Here is a 17,648-nt window from a genome sequence, read left to right on the forward strand (position 1 = left end):
GAGAGTTAGTCACTGACTAGCTCAAAGGCAGTTTGTGTTATAGTTCTCTAGGCATCCAGCCATTAAGGCCATGAGGCAGTGTGCCTTGGTTCCCCATTCACACAGGGCAAACCACGTTTTTTATGGTTTCTCTGCTGTGATAATCTTTAAACCTGTTTACAGGTATTAATTGAAAAGTAGTATTATCATATGGTTAAACATCCATGTCAAAATTCTTATCCACAAAACTTTACATTAATACCAAAATTTTTATCACAGATGGGTGTATACTTTCATCACATATGGGTGTATCTTTATAATACCACACCCTCTGTTCAGATAGTGTAGTTTGGTTAGTTTGTTCATTACCCATCTTGTCCTTTGACTCTCTCCCATGTAATCAGTCACTGGCCGCCTTCTAATCCACATATCTCTACAGCAGAGGAATTTTCAACTGCCCAGCTGCAGCTAACATGATTTTCCTGATTCTTTGCATCACTGGACAATGAGCTGTACTGGTTTCAATGTGGACTCTCAATGTTTATTTGCGAAGTGTGATTTCAAGAATTAGCTGTACGGTAGAAATTAGACACAAACGTTTAAGAGAGTATATATATATATATAGTATATATAGAATATATAGTAAAGCAGATAGCCAGACTATTTTGTTGCTTGCTAATTCAAATTATCTTTAATCTCGGGGTCAATGTCCAGACTAATGTGTACTAATCAATTAGTGAAGTTAGTGTCTCCTTTTCTATCATTTTCTGAAGGTTTCTGCAGCAGTCTATGTATTCAAAATAGAATAAAGAGTCCAGTCTATCATTTAGTAATCCATATAATTTCATCAATAGTGAAATTTCCAAAGTATAGTAATGTATATCATAAAGTAGACCATAAACTCCATAATGAGCTAATCACATTCCAGGCCTCTAAAGTTGACCTGAAAAAAAGAAAAGAAATGTTTTGTCCTTTAAAAAATTTCTATAGGATATATAAAGAAAAACTGAAAACACACTGTGAGAATCATCTGTTTATTAAAGCTTTTGTTCCATAATCAAAGTGTTTATATATTGTGGGGTGGAATAACTAAAAGAGACTTAAGAAAATGTGCTAGCATCCAGCTAATACACCAACGCAATTTCTACACTTCTTTTTCAAAAAAATCCAAATATTAGAATGTCTGGAAATGAACAGTTAAGAGAGTCAGTCTGTTCTGTAATTAATTACTATATTGCATCATTCAGTCTTACTCTACCTCATTCTCAGACTCCATGCAGTGTTTTTGCTAACAATTAAATTACAGCATAGGAAAAAAGATGGGGAAAAAAGTGGGGGAGGTTGTTTGTTTTCTTTTTCTTTTTTTTTTTTTTTTTTTTTTTGTCACTGGGTATCTTTGAGAATGAGTCTAAAAGAACCCTGAGGTTACGCTCCTCTTTCTTTGAAAACCAGAGGCCAGGTACTCTGAGCAGGGAGGTCACCGCTTCTGTTAGATTGTCATACTTCCTCTCTCTATTTAAGGTCAATGCTGTTTTCTGAAGATTGAGTGTGAGCCTCCTATTTTTCATCTGGTCTCCTAATTCCCTCTAGACTACAAAATCAAGAAGACAATATTATCCATGCTAAATGAGAAGATGATGTAGATCTAGGAGTCATAGGTATATTAACAACACTGTAGCCCATAGTGTTTTACCCAATGGCCTTATAAATATGTGGAACTACAAATAATGAGTCTGTTCATCATATTTTTCTTTATGCTGCTGATAGAGCTCTATTAATTCAGTATCTTCTGACCTGAAATTTTAGCCACAGACAACAGATTCAGCAATATCTTTAGTTCAAAGACAAATTGAAGAAAACAGATTATTTTAACAGTTCGGGTGGATGCCACTGTATTCCTGCTATAAGTGACAATCTCCTTTCAGATAATTGAGCATAGATCTGTGATGACTTCTATCTCAACATTATGACTTACAAAATAGTTAATATATGCAATAACCAAAGATCTAACTAGATAGGCCACCTTCAACTTTCCGTTCTTAGGATGTATCAGTGTGATAAAATGAATATGTTGCCCAAATGGTTGCCTTTATGTGAGTCTATAACTTATATACAATATATAGCATTATTTTCTATTGTGATCTTTTGTGACAATTTGGCAGCATACGCAGACAAGGAAGTAGTGGGGCACCTTCATGGCTGCTTTTGACCTGTGGACTGAGACATCTCTCATCTTTTCTCAAAAATGCACTGTCATTCAGTTACCGCAATATATTAATCCTGATAATTTTCCCCAAGGATGCTCATAAATTCATGTAAAAACACAATCATGAGAAATTTCTCAAAAACACTTAATAGTAAGGAACTTTATAAGCATTTAAATGTATCATATCTGCTTTTATTATGGATTCGCTCTTAGGATTCTCCTGTGAGGGAGAGTAGTTTTTAACATACCTGAAGTTCTTCAAAAAGTTGCATTCAAGGGATGGGAGTTGAAAGGAGTGACTTTGTGAGAGAAAGATTCCCCACCATTGGGTAGGGGCAAGAAGTAACTAGGATCATGCGCATTGTAACATTCCAAACTATCCCAATAACTACAGTCTGGAATTCAGCCTTAAAATTCATTTTGTCATGCAAGAGGTTTCCTGCCCTCAAGGATGGATTACATTGAATAACAGTGAGTTTGTGTGTATATAAATAGATAAAAGGTCAAAGCTTTCATGCAGTTGGATAGAAATTTCAGACCCTAGGACTTCAAAGTATACATTTACCTCCGGAAGTTAATGAGACAGTCATAGACCTTCAGAGGACAAACCCTCGACTGCTAGAGGTACCCAGAAAGCAACTGGGAAAGAGAAACCAGGAGCACCTTTAGGGAGGGATCTACCTTTTTACTAGCTGGCTGAAAGACAGATGACTTTTTCACATGGCTATGGAAGCTTGTCAGGGAGAGGCTGATAAAAAGCTGGGGAGTCTGCCAGAAGGAAAAGAGTTCCTATCTGCTGTAGCTGTGGCAAGGTGGGACCCTGATGGAAGAAAATAGTGACCAGGAGCTGGACCCCATAAAGCCAGGATAAATTAAACTCAAGGGTGGATTAAGGTTTTGTGGGGCCCCTCCCCATCCCTTCTACCTGCAGCCCCCCTCCCCGTCCACTCCCAGTGCTCCCATGCCCTGACCCCCCCCCTCCCAGTGCTCCCATGCCCTGCCATGGCAGGAGCACTGGGCAAGCGGGCAGCTGGAGCAAGGCAAGCCCCTGTGCCACAACCCTGCTCGCCGGCAGGAGCACTGGGAGTGCGGAGTAGGTCGGAGCGCTGGAGCACCTATTTTTCTGGGGCCTTCCAATTGGCTCAGGCCCTGGGCACGGGACCCGTTGGCCCAGTGGCTAATCTGCCACTGATTACACTCTCAAGTATATAACAGCACTTATATACTCTCAAGTGTATAACAGCAGTATTATCTCTATGCCCATGCTGTTGGTAACACCATAAAGTGTCTGTGTTTGTTGGCTAAACATCTTGTGTCCTGGATTCTTTGAACCAAGACCCATGAACCCATCACACATTCCTTCAAGATATACTTCTCAAGACAAATGTTTTGATCAACTGACTGAAAGATTAATGTTGCTGGATAAACAGCTTTTTCAGCAGTTAAAAATTAAAAATTGTATGGCCACTTTTCTCTTCATGCACAGGAGTAGACCCATTAAGACTTTCCTGATAATCAGAACCTCTTTGAAATGATTTAGAATGGTGCAACAGCACACCCAATTCTTCAAGAATGTATGTCTCAAAAGCTGATATGTCTTGCCACACAGGGAACTGCTTTCCCAATCAATATTACTTCCCCAAATAAGTGTGTTACCTTTTCTCTTAACTAAAAAGATTTTCATACCTACTAAACACAGGTCAGGACATGATCTGTATTACAAACAAATGGATAGACTAAAACAAATGTATCTAATATTTCAGAATTGATTAATATGCTATATGTTTAACTCATATATTTTAGGATTGTCTCAACTGCTTAATTATTGGGAAACAGCATTTGGATCAGTCATGGATCCACAGGTCTGATACTCTGGGACAGTCCCTGGGAGGACTCCTTTAGTGTTCCATATCACTCTTTCACTAGGGTTAGCCACTTGGCTTCGCATTCTCCTTGGTCTGAACCTAAATGCCTTCAGCACCCCTGCTTCACACTGTGAGCTCCCTCCAGCAACTCCTCCTGAGTTGGGCACCTGAGAGAGACTTGTACACCCACAGAGAGCAATGCACCCTACCTTCAGCATCTGTAGTGATTTTCAGCCAGTGTTGTAAAAGCAGTAGGGTTTATTAGATGTCTGGAACAGAGTGTAAAAAGTCCTTGGTTAGCACAGAGAGCGGAAAGTTACAGCATGGTCTATCTTGGTCAACCAAGAGCCCTCTGACGACTCTTTTGTCCCAGTTCAGGAGAGACTCAACCTTCGAGCAGCCCACACTTAACAACCCCCCACCTTGCCGGTCCACAGTCCTTTGTTATTCATGAGCAAACATGGCTGGCTTCCTGCAGAGGGGTGGGCCATCCAGTATCATCAGTTGCTAGGTACCAAATGTCCAGGCAATTGGAGTGGCCAGTGCCTTCTGACTCTCCATGGACATGGGGCCTAGGCTGCAGTCAGCTAGGTATCAGTCACACCTGTATCTCTGATCTCTGCAGAGAGTAAACAACCCTTTCCCACCACCTAGTTAACAAAACAGCATATAGTGGAAACTGGGTCATACACAGTATTCAAACAAAATGTTACAGAAAATTTCCATTCTGTCACAAGAAGTATTAGTGGCATGGTGCAAATGACAATATAGATACCTCTGTGTTGGGCACTGGTTTTTTTTTTTAAAGTCTAAATAGATAAATAAGGACAGATAAAGACGGAGACCCAAATGGAGCAGGGGTGGAAGCCTGGGGATGGATAAGGGTATTAGAAGTGGAACTGCCTAGCCAGGAACAGAGCACAGATGAAGAAAGAGTGAAAGAACAAACTTCCAGTGCAGGAAGTCAGTATAGGTTTGGAATTGCATCCCATGACCTTAGATTATAGGGTAGACAATGCATAAAGAAAACAAGCATGGAGGACAGGGGAGAGATGAAGTGATCATCGAGTCAGAGTGAAGGGTGATTGCGAAAGAGAGGATGGGGAATGACAGTAGTTGAGGATTTAGAGAAATTTGACTCCTTAGGAGGCTGAAAAGGAAGAAAAACCAAACAAACACTAAAGAAAAGAAAATATAACATAATTTCAGTAGAAGCATACAGACTGATGGAGACTATTATTTCACTCACAGAGCTAGATTCAAATAGGAAAGCCTGCACAGGACCTGATAGAGACTCCCACTAAGGCAAAGTCTGCAGTAGGGTGGTTAGTAGCAACACAAGCTGTTCCAATCTCCACAGCCAGTCAGTGCAGTCCAGAAAAAATGGAGGCTGGGGGAAGGAGGAACAATAATTTGGTGGTCAGGGGACGATCTCCCTTGGTAGCACCCATCAGTGGCACTTTAATGGCAAAGATCATCTGGTGAAACTTAAAAACTGCCCTCCCTCAGTAGAACCTTCAGGGGGAGGCATGCATGGAAAAATATCTGCCTCTCCCCAGGTGTGAATCCCCCTGCAACCAGCTAAAAACAATGGCTTTGTTGTAAAGGAAACTTGAGAACAAACTAAAAGGGTGGGGTATTTTCTGCATATACTGTGTATCACTGCAGCTGTGCGACTGTCGCATTTCAGTGGAGACACTACCGAAGCCGACAGGTGACAGGTTCTCCCATCAGCATAGGTACTCCACCTCCCCTGCAGCATTAGCTATGTTGAAGGGAGAATTCTCCCATTGACCTAGTGCTGTCTACGCCAGGGGTTGGTTTGGTTTAACTGTGTCGTGTCAGGCTGTGGATTTTTCACACTCATTTCGACATTGTTATACAGACCTAGTTTCCTAGTATAGCCTTGGCCTAAATAAAGGTCTGGCTGTGACTAGCGGATATTCTTCTATGGCCTTACCAGTAGTTGTTACAATAACAACATTTTTTACACAAGTGATTAGTGACATTAATCTTGATTCTGAAACTGTTGATTATTTAAATTAATGCTAGTCAGATAACTTCTTCTGGTCCATTCCAGCTTTATTGTAACTGCTGCCTGTAATCAGTATAAGCTGCATGATGTATATGTAACAAGCCATACTTCACTGATTAATATGTGCTGACATTCAAACGGAAAAGAAAAAATAATCTGAACTCTTTCTAATGTCAACCAGCATTCTGTATAGAGACGTGACTTAGAGCAGACTTTTCAACAAATGGACATCCCCTCATTGCCAATGCATTCCTGATTTATGTCCAAAATTTTTGGAAAAAGTAAATATAATATTTCTGTAGCCATTAATGATTTTATTACTTGTATGCATTTAATTGACTTCCTTGGTATTCAAATGTCCTAAGAGCAGGCAGTATTACCAGTATTTAGAATGTTGTACAACTTTCAATTTAATTTCTTCCACACTGAGGACATGACATACACATACACACAGAAACACACACGGATGCATGCGCATAATATTTATAAAACTCACATATGAAAATGAGAGAAATGATAAAATTATCTTGGAACTGTATTCCTTATTATAACCCACACCACATCCCCCTGATTTCCTGCATGCAAAAGAATTCCACTCTGAGTAGTTAGATCACATGCATCTATAAAAAGCATAGAAATTATTTGTGTTTAGTCCAGTAGTATTTCTCAATCCCTTCAATCTGTGTAGCTCAACATAAGTACAGAGGCACACAGATGCAAACAAATCTGTTCTTTTCAAGCTTGTTGCTTAAAAAAAATAATCAGACCAAGTGGGTGGCCCTACCCATGTTTTCTCTTGTAACTGAGATCATTTTATAGGTAACATGAGGTGAAAAAGCATAGCTATTATCCCCCTGCAGAAACCTATGGTATCTTACTTCTAATTCCCCTCATTCCCAGAAATAATTTATTTAAGGCCAGATTCTGCTTCTCCTGCTCACAGTGAGTAGTAGTATCTTACTTTGCCAATAGTCCTACTGAAGTTAATGAGACTACTTAATGAGACAAGGAGTAGAATACTACTCAGTGTAAAGATGGCAGGATCCAGTGCTTAATGAGTACTTTTGCAGTTTAATTACATTAGTTGGCGCTTTGCTTAAGGGTTTCTGTAACAGTTTCATCAGCTGTCTCTTCCTTTACTGATTTCTGCCCATAAACATTTGTGAAAGTGCTCACAACCAAAAACAACTGCTGGCTTTCTTTTTTCTTCAGTCTGAGCATAGTGCTGTTGTGTTTTAGAAACATAGAACTGGAAGGGATCTCAACAGGTCATCTAGTCCAGTCCCCTGCACTCGTGGCAGGACTAATTATCTAAACCATTCCCAATAGGGGTTTGTCTAACCTGCTCTTAAAAATCCCCAATGATGGAGATTCCACAACCTCCCTAGGCTATTTATTCCAGTGCTTAACCAGTCTGACAGTTAGGAAGTTTTTCCTAATGTCCAACCTAAACCTCCCTTGCTGCAATTTAAGCCCATTGCTTCTTGTCCTATCCTCAGAGGTTAAGAACAAGATTTTTTCTCCCTCCTCCTTGTAACAACCTTTTATGTACTTGAAAACTGTTATCATGTCCCTTCTCAGTCTTCTCTTCTCCAGACTAAACAAACCCTGTTTTTTCAATCTTCCCTCATAAGTCATGCTTTCTAGACCTTTAATCATTTTTGTTGCTCTTCTCTGGACTTTCTACAATTTGTCCACATCTTTCCTGAAATATGGTGACCAGAACTGGACACAATACTCCAGCTGAGGCCTAATCCATGTGGAGTAGAGAGGAAGAATTACTTCTCATGTCTTGCTTACAATACTCCTACTACTACATCCCAGAATGATGTTTGCTTTTTTTTGCAACAGTGTTACACTGTTGACTCATATTTAGCTTGTGATCCACTATGACCTCCAGATCCCTTTCCGCAGTAGTCCTTCCTAGGCAGTCATTTCCCATTTTGTATGTGTGCAGCTGATTGTTCCTTTCTAAGTGGAGTACTTTGCAGTTGTCCTTATTGAATTTCATCCTATTTACTTCAGACCATTTTTCCAGACATTTTGAATTTTAATCCTATCCTCCAAAGCACTTGCAACCCCTCCCAACTTGGTATCATCCGCAAACTTTATAAGTGTATTCTCTATGTCATTATCTAAATCATTGATGAAGATATTGAACAGAACTGGACCCAGAACCGATCCCTGCAGGACCCCACTCATTATGCCCTTCCAGCATGACTGTGAACCACTGATAACTACTCTCTGGGAATGATTTTCCAACCAGTTATGCACCCACTTTCTAGTAGCTCCATCTAGGTTGTATTTCCCTAGTTTGTTTATGAGAAGGTCATGCGAGCCAGTATCAAAAGCCTTACTAAAATCAAAATATACCACGTCTACTGCTTCCTCACTATCCACAAGGCTTGTTACCCTATCAAAGAAAGCTGTCGGGTTGGTTTGACATGATTTGTTCTTGACAAATCCATGCTGACTGTTATTTATCACCTTATTATCTTTTAGGTGTTTGTAAATTGATTCCTTAATTATTTGCTCCATTATCTTTCCAGGTACAGAAGTGAAGCTGACTTGTCTGTAATTCCCCAGGTTGTCCTTTTTTCCCTTTTTATAGCTGGGCACTATATTTGCCCTTTCCCAGTCTTCTGGAACGTCTCCTGTCTTCCATGACTTCTCAAAGATAATTGCTAATGACTCAGATTATCTCCTCAGTCAGCTCCTTGAGTATTCTAGGATGCATTTCATCAGGCCTTAGTAATCTGAAGTGTTTTGCAGTGTTTTAGGCAGTGTTTTGGGAACTGGACAATCCTTTTGCAGAAGTTCAGCCCCCATATTCATGTGAGTTTGCATCAAATGAGATTTTAAGATTTGTTAATCTCAAAACATTTTAGTATCAGTGCTTCAGTGCTAACTTTTAAATATGTCCAAAAACTCTTCTCTTGCCAGTCACCACATTGCCATTCTATATTGTTCTCTAGTAGTAATCTGAGTGAAATACTTAATTGTGACAAGTTAGTGATGTTGTAATAATTGTCACAATGACCTGTTATATAAAATTATTTAAGAAAAGATATAAGAAGGAGGCAAAGACTGAACTAACTTAAACAGAATGGGTTTTACTGACACCACTCAAGGACTCTGATAAGATTAGGACTAGTAAACAAGAGGAGTGGAAGTCAATGGATCAAAATTGGTGCTTCAGAAATTAGGCCTTATTGGTGGACAAAATAATAAGAAGATGGACCATTCCATCCATTGCCCTTCTGGGGGCCCTTGAAAAGAAGCTTTGGGGGAGAAAAGGGGAACTTTTTACTTTCACTGCAGCTGCAGTGGAAGTATAGTTTCTGTGACACCAGATTTCGATACTCCAGTGGGAATGCTTCCAGTGGCACCAGAACAGGGAGGGCCAGGGGGCCATGCCCCCCCTTTTTACCAGCTGTAAGGGCGAGCAATGTGGGAGGGGGGCGAATGGAGAGGAGGCATGGGAGTAGGGCCTTGAGGGAAGGGGTGGTGCGAAGGCAGGGCCTCAAGGGGAATGGGTGGTGTGAGGGCGGGGGCTTGGGGAGAAGGGGTGGTGTGGGGGTGGCACCTTGGGCGCTGCACAGCACAGTGCAGCACAGAGGGGTGCGGGGCCATGTTTCAGGTGCCTATGTCCCCCCCCACACACATACTTTTAGGGCACTTCTGCTGCTCCTGTGCTTGACCACCATTGCTGCACCAGCTTGGTAAATGTGAGCTCCTGCTTGGTTTTCACCTCTCTCATGTATTCCTTTCCGTTCCCTACACAATCTTCCTCCTGCCCTATCTCTCTCCACTTTTCACCTCATCCAGAAATCAACTGCACTGTATGGCACCAGCATGGTGGAGATGAGACAGCCTGTCCTTAGAAGGACCAGAGAAGAACCAACCAGATGATGTCCCTGAATGGAAGGTTAGCCAAGGTCCCAGCAATAGCTGTTATGGCTGACCTACCAGCCTAAAGCATCCACTCATGACTGACCAGCCACACAGTATCCTGAGAACATCAACAAAATGCTGTATTTCCCCCATCTTTACGATCCTCTCTCTTCTCCCCATTCTTTGTCTGTATGTTTGGTCTAAAGCAGGAAAGTGGCTATCATTTCCAACCCAAAATAAGTTTGTCAGAATAAGAGACTTTACCCAATATTCCTTCTATAACAAGAGACTTCCAAGGGTTTTGATTAAGCTTGTTTTGCATAATCACTCAATTCCAGTTTCAATGCTTTGTGCCTTGATTTATTTCTTTTCCATTTGTGTGTTTCAATTAATAGATTGCTAATCTTTGGCATGAATATCATAATGTGTTTGCTTTGGTCCTAAGCAGACTAAGTTCTCTGTACACCAAACCCTGAACCTGCTTAACATTGTTTCATGTGGGACAGTGACAAGATTATGTTTGAAGGAGTAAAAAGTGCAGTCTTATGGATCAGTTCAGGGAGGGCATTCTGTAAGTAAAGAGTGGCATGGAAGAAGGTACAGAGACAAGCGTGAAAAGCTGTAGATGAGGCTGGCAGAGCAGAAGGGGAAATAATGATGCAACAGGAAACACGATCGATCAGATAAGTAGGAAATGTCAGAGATATGAAGTGCCTTGAAGGGGAGGGCAAGATATTTAAATCTGATGTGGTTGGAAGGGGAGACTGGGTGATGTGTTTTGTGTGAATGAGAGATCGGAGGAGAAGTGGGCATGAGTAAGATCAGAAAATCCTTCTTTCCAGCATCTTGTTGTGCATTATTTAGCAGTTCTAAAGGAAGGAATGTTAAAAGCTGGTAATTTCATGAATACACACTAGAACTCCTCTTTCTTTATTAAAAAACTTGTTTTCCTGAAACATTTGCTATGGATGTGATATTACAATACACTGGCAAAGCCAGCAGATTGTGTAAGCTCTACAAGCTGAATCTCAACAATGCAAACAATTTATATGTTCAACTAGCGAAACTGTCATGCTCTTCAGGCTGAATATTAAGTAACTTACAAGGAAGCATGCAGCAAAGATGCCTAATTAAAGATCTCTGTTAGCAGTGCTGCTTGTGGAAATCACAGGCACTCAGAAACTGTCAGGGAAAGTTCCACCAGGCCACGGAAAACCTCAGCATAGGTCAGGACTCAAGACTAATGAATTTGGGAAAGCAAATGAAATGTGTACACACCATCAATTACTTAGACTGTAAGTTCATTGGGACAAGGAATAGGGTTGTGAAAATTAAATATTTTCTGGTTCACTGGAAAATCTGAAAAATTGAAAAAAAATGCATTTAGGGTCAAACCAAAAATTATTTTTTTGAAATGTTCAGTTAATCAAAAAATTGATTTTTTTTGTTTCAGTGTTGAACAAAAATTTTGTTCAAAATTAAACATTTTATTTAGATTTAGAGCATTTAACATTTTAATGATTTAAAAATATATTTGAAGGAAATTTCTGAACAAAAAGTCATTTCACACTGACAACCTGAAATATGTCATGTCAAAAATGTCAAAATGAATCGGCTGGAGTTTTCAGAATATTTTAAAAGACATAAACATATTGGTGAAACCGACCTGAATTTGCAAAACGTTTCAGTGTTGTTCCCCTCCCCAAAAGCTTCAGACAAAAAATTTCACCCAGCTTTAACATGAATCAACTTTCTTTTGTTGTGTTTGTATAGTGCCTTGCACAATAGGAACCTAGTCCAAGGCGGTTCCTGCTACCACAATACAAATAATAATAACATCAACAGTAATAAAATAATCATCGAATCCAGATAGAGAAACGTATTGTACAAGCTCTGACTGGAGAAGAGCTCTCTAAGGCCCCGTCTACACTGACAAGTTTCTGTGGCGTAAAGCAGCTTTGAGCGCTGTAACTCCCAAGATGTACATGCGGCCAAGCCACTTCGTGCGCAGAAACTGTGCAGATGCAGTGCTTTAAAAAAGCCACCCTGCCAAGAGGCGTAGAGCTCTCTGCGCTGGGGCTACAGTGCTGTGGTGCCAGCATAGACACCAGGGTGATTACAGCGCTGCGATTGGCCTCCGGGAGGTGTCCCACAGTGCCTGTTCTCACCTCTCTGGCCATCGGTTTGAACTCTACTGCCCTGCCCTCAGGTGACCAACTGTCATCCCCACCCCCTAAATTCCTTTGCAAATTTGGAAGTCCCCTTCCTGTTTGCTCAGTGGCGCATGCAGTGGTCTCAGGGCATCTTTCGAGGTGGCCATGCCTGCTCCACGCACCAGGCGATCCCCCGCTTGGAGCAATGCCGAGCTGCTGGACCTCATCGGCATTTGGGAAGAGGAAGCGGCACAGTCCCAGCTGCGCTCCAGCCGTTGGAATTATAATAGCTACGGACAGATTTCTAAATGCATGACAGAAAGGGGCCATGACCGGGACACGTTGCAGTGCAGGATCAAAATGAAGGAGCTGCAGAACACCTACCACAAGGCACGAGAGGCAAACCGCCACTCCGGTGCTGCGCCCACGAGCTGCCGGTTCTACAAGCAGCTGGATGTGATACTCGGAGGCGATCCCACCTTCACTGCGAAGGACCCTGTGGATACTTTGTTGGCTCATGTGCCAGTCAAGAGCGGACTGAGCCAGGAGGAGGCAATCTTGGATGAAGAGGGGGAAGGGGACCCAGAGGCAGAGGATGACTAGGAGGCCAGAGATGCATGCAGTCAGGAGCTCTTTTCTACCCCGGGGGAGCCTAGCCAGTCACAGCAGGTGGATCTTGGAGAAGCGCAAACAGGAGAGGAGGCCCCTGGTAAGTGGATCTGATTTTGGGAATTGCTGAAGCGAGTTGTTGGGGGCAGGAGGGTTGCAGAAAGCCAGCTCGTCTCCCACCGCATGCCTAGTCTGAGCAGCAGAACAGGCTGTTGATACACTCCCTCACTTCACGGGAATCTCCCTCAGAGACCTCCAGGAAATTCTGGTGGAGATACTTGGCAATCTGCTGCTGCAGGCTCCTTGACAGAGCTTCTTTGTTTCTTGCTCCATTAATAGTAACTTTCCCGTGCCACTTTGCCATGACAGGTGGTGATGGTGGGGGGGGGGGATCATTGCTGCACACAGGCCAGGGTGGAAGCCGCAGGCTTGGAGAAGACCCTCCCTTGATTCCCTGCTCACCCTCAGCAGCAAGATATCTTCCATAATGATCACCTCCTGTGGAAAGTGTGGGAACAGGAATGATTATCAGGCCCACCCTACAATGCTGTCTCTCCCCAAGAGTCATGTGTACAGCAGGGTCCGGGAACAGTGATTTATCCTGCCTCTGTGGCTACTCACCATTTTGGGGGTCTTGTGGCTCATGTGTGCTTGCCTGGGGTCAGCCAGTTAGTGACAGGTGTGTGAGTACTGGCTGTGGTTTAAAGCACTGAAACAGTGTTGTCTGTGTTGAAAACAATACTGCTTCTGTAAAATGTTGCATTTAAACTTCACAGAGATGACCTTGGGAGCACAGCCTCCCTCTTTGTTATCAGCAGCAGAATAGCTGTGCAGAATTAGAAAGCAGTCAAGAAGAACTAAGGAGGACTTTCTCTGTGAGATTATGATGCACTCCACTGTGGAGAAAAAAGAATTGAAGGAGTGGTGGGACAGCGAGAAGAGGGACCGAAAGAAGAACATGACACACCAGAAAGAAGCCACAGAGCAGCTCTTAACAGTTAGGGATCACCAAGGAGACACGCTCCAGGTGATACCAGCTCTTCAAACTGAGCAGCTCCGTGCCCGCTCTCCCCTGCAGCCACTGTCGCAAAACTCTTTACCATGCGCCACCCCCCCCCCCATACACACACACTGCCAACACACTCTTATCAACCTCCTGGCTCCACTCTCTACCTGCAGTATTCCATTCCTCCCTCCTCACAGTCCAGCAGTGTGGACGCCCACTACCCGCTGCACTCAACACCCTTATATCTGCAGTTTGGCCCTGCTGAAGTACAGCACCCGCTGCATTGTACTCCAAAGGAGAAGGTTGGGTATGATCCCTGGACATACACAAATCTGTAGCTGCCCCAGGACCCCTCCTCCTTTTGAGACCTTCCCACCCTGCCCCCCCACTGTTGATTTTTTTTGTTAGACTCTCTCCGCTGGTTGTTGTCTTTCAATAAAAGAATTGTGTTTGTTTGAAAGCAATCTTTATTCTATTAAGTGAAAGCAAAAAGAGCACTGCAAAGCAACATACAATTATGTTAAGGCCCCTTCTTGCATCATGTGCACCCATCACCTCCTAGCATTACAAGCACTGCAATCCTGAGCATAGCAACACATATTAGTCACTTTCAGCTTCAGACTGCTGCCTCAAAGCATCCCTGATACTTATGGCCCCGCGCTGTGCCCCTCTAACAGCCCTGGTCTCTGGCTGTTCAAACTCAGCCTCCAGGCGCTGAGCCTCTGCTCTGAGTGAAGCTTTCACCCTTCCCTTCACAAATATGGTGCGTACAGCACATGGCTATAAGCATAGGAATATTGTCATCCAGCTTCCCATACAGGCATTGCCAGCAGGCTTTTAAATGGTCAAATGCACTCTCCAGAGTCATTCTGCCCTTGCTCAGCCTGTTGTTGAACTGCTCCTTGCTGCTATCAAGTTGCCCGTGTATGGCTTCATTAGCCATGGCATTAAGGGGTAGGTGGGGTCTCCCAGGATCACAATGGGCATTTTGACTTCCTCTACAGTGATCTTCTGGTCCGGGAAGAAAGTCCCCGCTTGCAGCTTCTTGAACAGGCCAGTGTTCCAAAAGTTGCGTGCGGCATGCATCTTTCTGGACCAGCCTGCGTTCATGTCTGTGAAACACCCATGGTGATCCACAAGCACCTGGAGAACCATTGAGAAATACTCCTTGCGATTAATGTACTTGGTGACCAGGTGGTTTGGTGCCAGAATTGGAATGTGCATGTTATCGATCACCCCTCTGCAGTTAGAGAACCCATTTGTGCAAAGCCATCCACAGTGTCATGCATGTTGCCCAGAGTCACGGTCTTTCAGAGCAGGATGCGATTAATGGTCCTGCACACTTCCATCAACACGACTGCAACGATCGACTTTCCCACTCCGAACTGGTTAGCAACCGATTGGTAGCAGTTTGGAGTAGCCAGCTTTCACAGTGCAATCGCCACGTGCTTCTCCAGCGACAAGGCAGGTCTCATTCTTGTGTCCTTGTGTGGCAGGGCTGGGGCGAGCTCATCACACAGTCCCATGAATGTGGCTTTTTCATGCGAAAGTTCTGCAGCCACTGCTCATCATCCCAGACGTGTATCACGATGTGATCCCACCACTCAGTGCTTGTTTCCCAAGCCCAAAAGCAGTGTTCCACTGTGGTCAGCACCTCCATGAATGCCACAAGCAATCTCGTATCGTAGCGAATATGCTTGGTGAGATGAATGTCGCACTCCTCTTGCCTTTGTATTTTAAGGAATAACTCCACTGCCACTCGTGACGTGTTAATCAGTGTGAGCAGCATACTAGTCAACAGTTTGGTATCCATTCCTGCAGCCCGAAAGAGGCAGGGCAGGGTGCGCAGTACATAGACCATCGAAAGATGGCACCAAATGTGAACGGAAGCTCAGGGATTGCTGGGATGTGAAGCAATGCATCACGGGACATTGGTACAGGACCCAGGATGCCCTGCAACCCCTTCTGGCTTCCCACAAGTCTTAGCGACAAAAGAGAAAGAGGTGCTCTGTGGGATAGATGCCCAGAGTGCAGCACTCTGAATAGCACTGCAAGTGCCACAAATGTGAACACGCTATTGTGCAGGCAGCTGACAGTATGAACACACAACAGAGGTTTTCCTTCGATGCTCTCTGAGCGGCACTGTAACTTTGCAAGTGTAAATGCGTCCTAAGTTAAATGGGTTATAGGTTCACATTCACTGAATTTTGCACTTCCAAGAGAAATTCTCTAAAGTCAACTCCTCCCGCTCATTTTACCCTCATGGAAGCAGAAGCATAGAGATGGTCATGGAAGCAGAAGCATAGAGATGCTTCTTGTAGACATCTAAGGTCTTAAGGAGAGGTTCTAGGATCTGTTGAGGGGAGCTTGAGAGATCAGCCATAATGGAGGGAATTCACCTGTTTCCCATCTGTTTGAACAATCTCAGCTGATGTTTTCAAGCTTATGTAAGAATTAGCTAAGCTCTGCAAATGCATCAAACCTCAAACCCAATGTGAAGTTCAAGTAGGCTTGAGGTTCGGCTTGAGGTTCAAAGCAAATATTTCACACAGCTCTAGTATTAATCAGTGGTTAGTTAATCTAGTGTGTAGGTGAGGGGGAAAACTAGGGGATGTGTTTGCTTTATAGTTTAGTGATAGTGAGCTCAAATCATATGAAAGCTGTATTTTTATTTTAAAAAACCTCTTATATTTTCAGTACACACGTTTCCATTGCATGTCTATACTGAATGGGCTTTGTCCAGAGGCTGATTTTACACCAGTGGTTTCTCATCATACCTTTCAAGTGTCCTGTGTTCATTTGAACTACCAGTCTTTCCATTCTCTTTCCTGCCAACCTGCCACTGAATCAGAGTATAAGATCCAATGCTTCCCACAGTGTAAGATCTGCTCCAAGGCATCTCTGTGAGCTCTTACATGCAGAAAGAGAAGAGTACACATCAGAGAAAGTGAACAGAAGTGTTCATACGTGAATTGAATCAACTGGAAACCTAGGGATGTTACAATTCTGTCAGGGTCGTCCCATGTCTTACAAGCCTAGCACACAAGACATTTACCACAGTCCCAAAATATCTTCAAAGATGATGCAATATAGTCATAATGAAGCTTGCATCACCAACAATACCATCATACAGTAACACAGGGTAAGCATCTTGTGAAGTAAACATCCGAACCTCATGGTGAAGTGATTTTGACTTGGAGAACAAAGTCTAAAAGATGTTCTGTCAAATTTCAATACAAAGTACATGCATCCTTACCAACTGAAGTCCCTGCAAAGTCCTTTAGAGGAAATAAAATAACAAACAACTACAAATATTATACAATCTTATTGTAAAGTGAAAAATACACAATAGCAAAGTAATGATAGGAATTAGGAGTCAGAAGGAAGACTGACAACATTAAATATAACTAACTTCTAATATTAATGTTGGGAGGGGGATGTCCGAAGAAGCCTTAGAACAACCTCCCAATGAAGCAAAGAATATGATTAACTTAATGATGATTAATGTAAACCTATATTCTACTGTACAGTTAGGACATTATGGAAAGTGATAAAAATGAGATGGCAATGTTCCACTAAATATTGAAGGTAACATCCTGATACCATTAAAATCAATGAGACCCAGGCCATTCACTTTAATAGAAGCAGAATCGGGCCATAAAATAGGAAGGGGGGGAAAGAGATCACTTAATATACATCGCAGGATGCCATTGAAAGGGAAAGAAAGGTAGAATTTAGTCTCAAAATGAATATATGCACACTATTTGCAAAATCTTGCAGAGAAGATCCATGTAGAAGAAGGCACGAAGGGCAGAGTGGACAAGAAAAGAGGGTGTGTAATGCTGTAATTATGATGATCCTTAGTCTTGGCAGAAATGTTCTTTTCAGGAAATATTAAAAT

The sequence above is a fragment of the Lepidochelys kempii genome, chromosome 2, assembly GCF_965140285.1.
Source record: "Lepidochelys kempii isolate rLepKem1 chromosome 2, rLepKem1.hap1, whole genome shotgun sequence".
Taxonomy (NCBI): Eukaryota; Metazoa; Chordata; order Testudines; family Cheloniidae; genus Lepidochelys; species Lepidochelys kempii.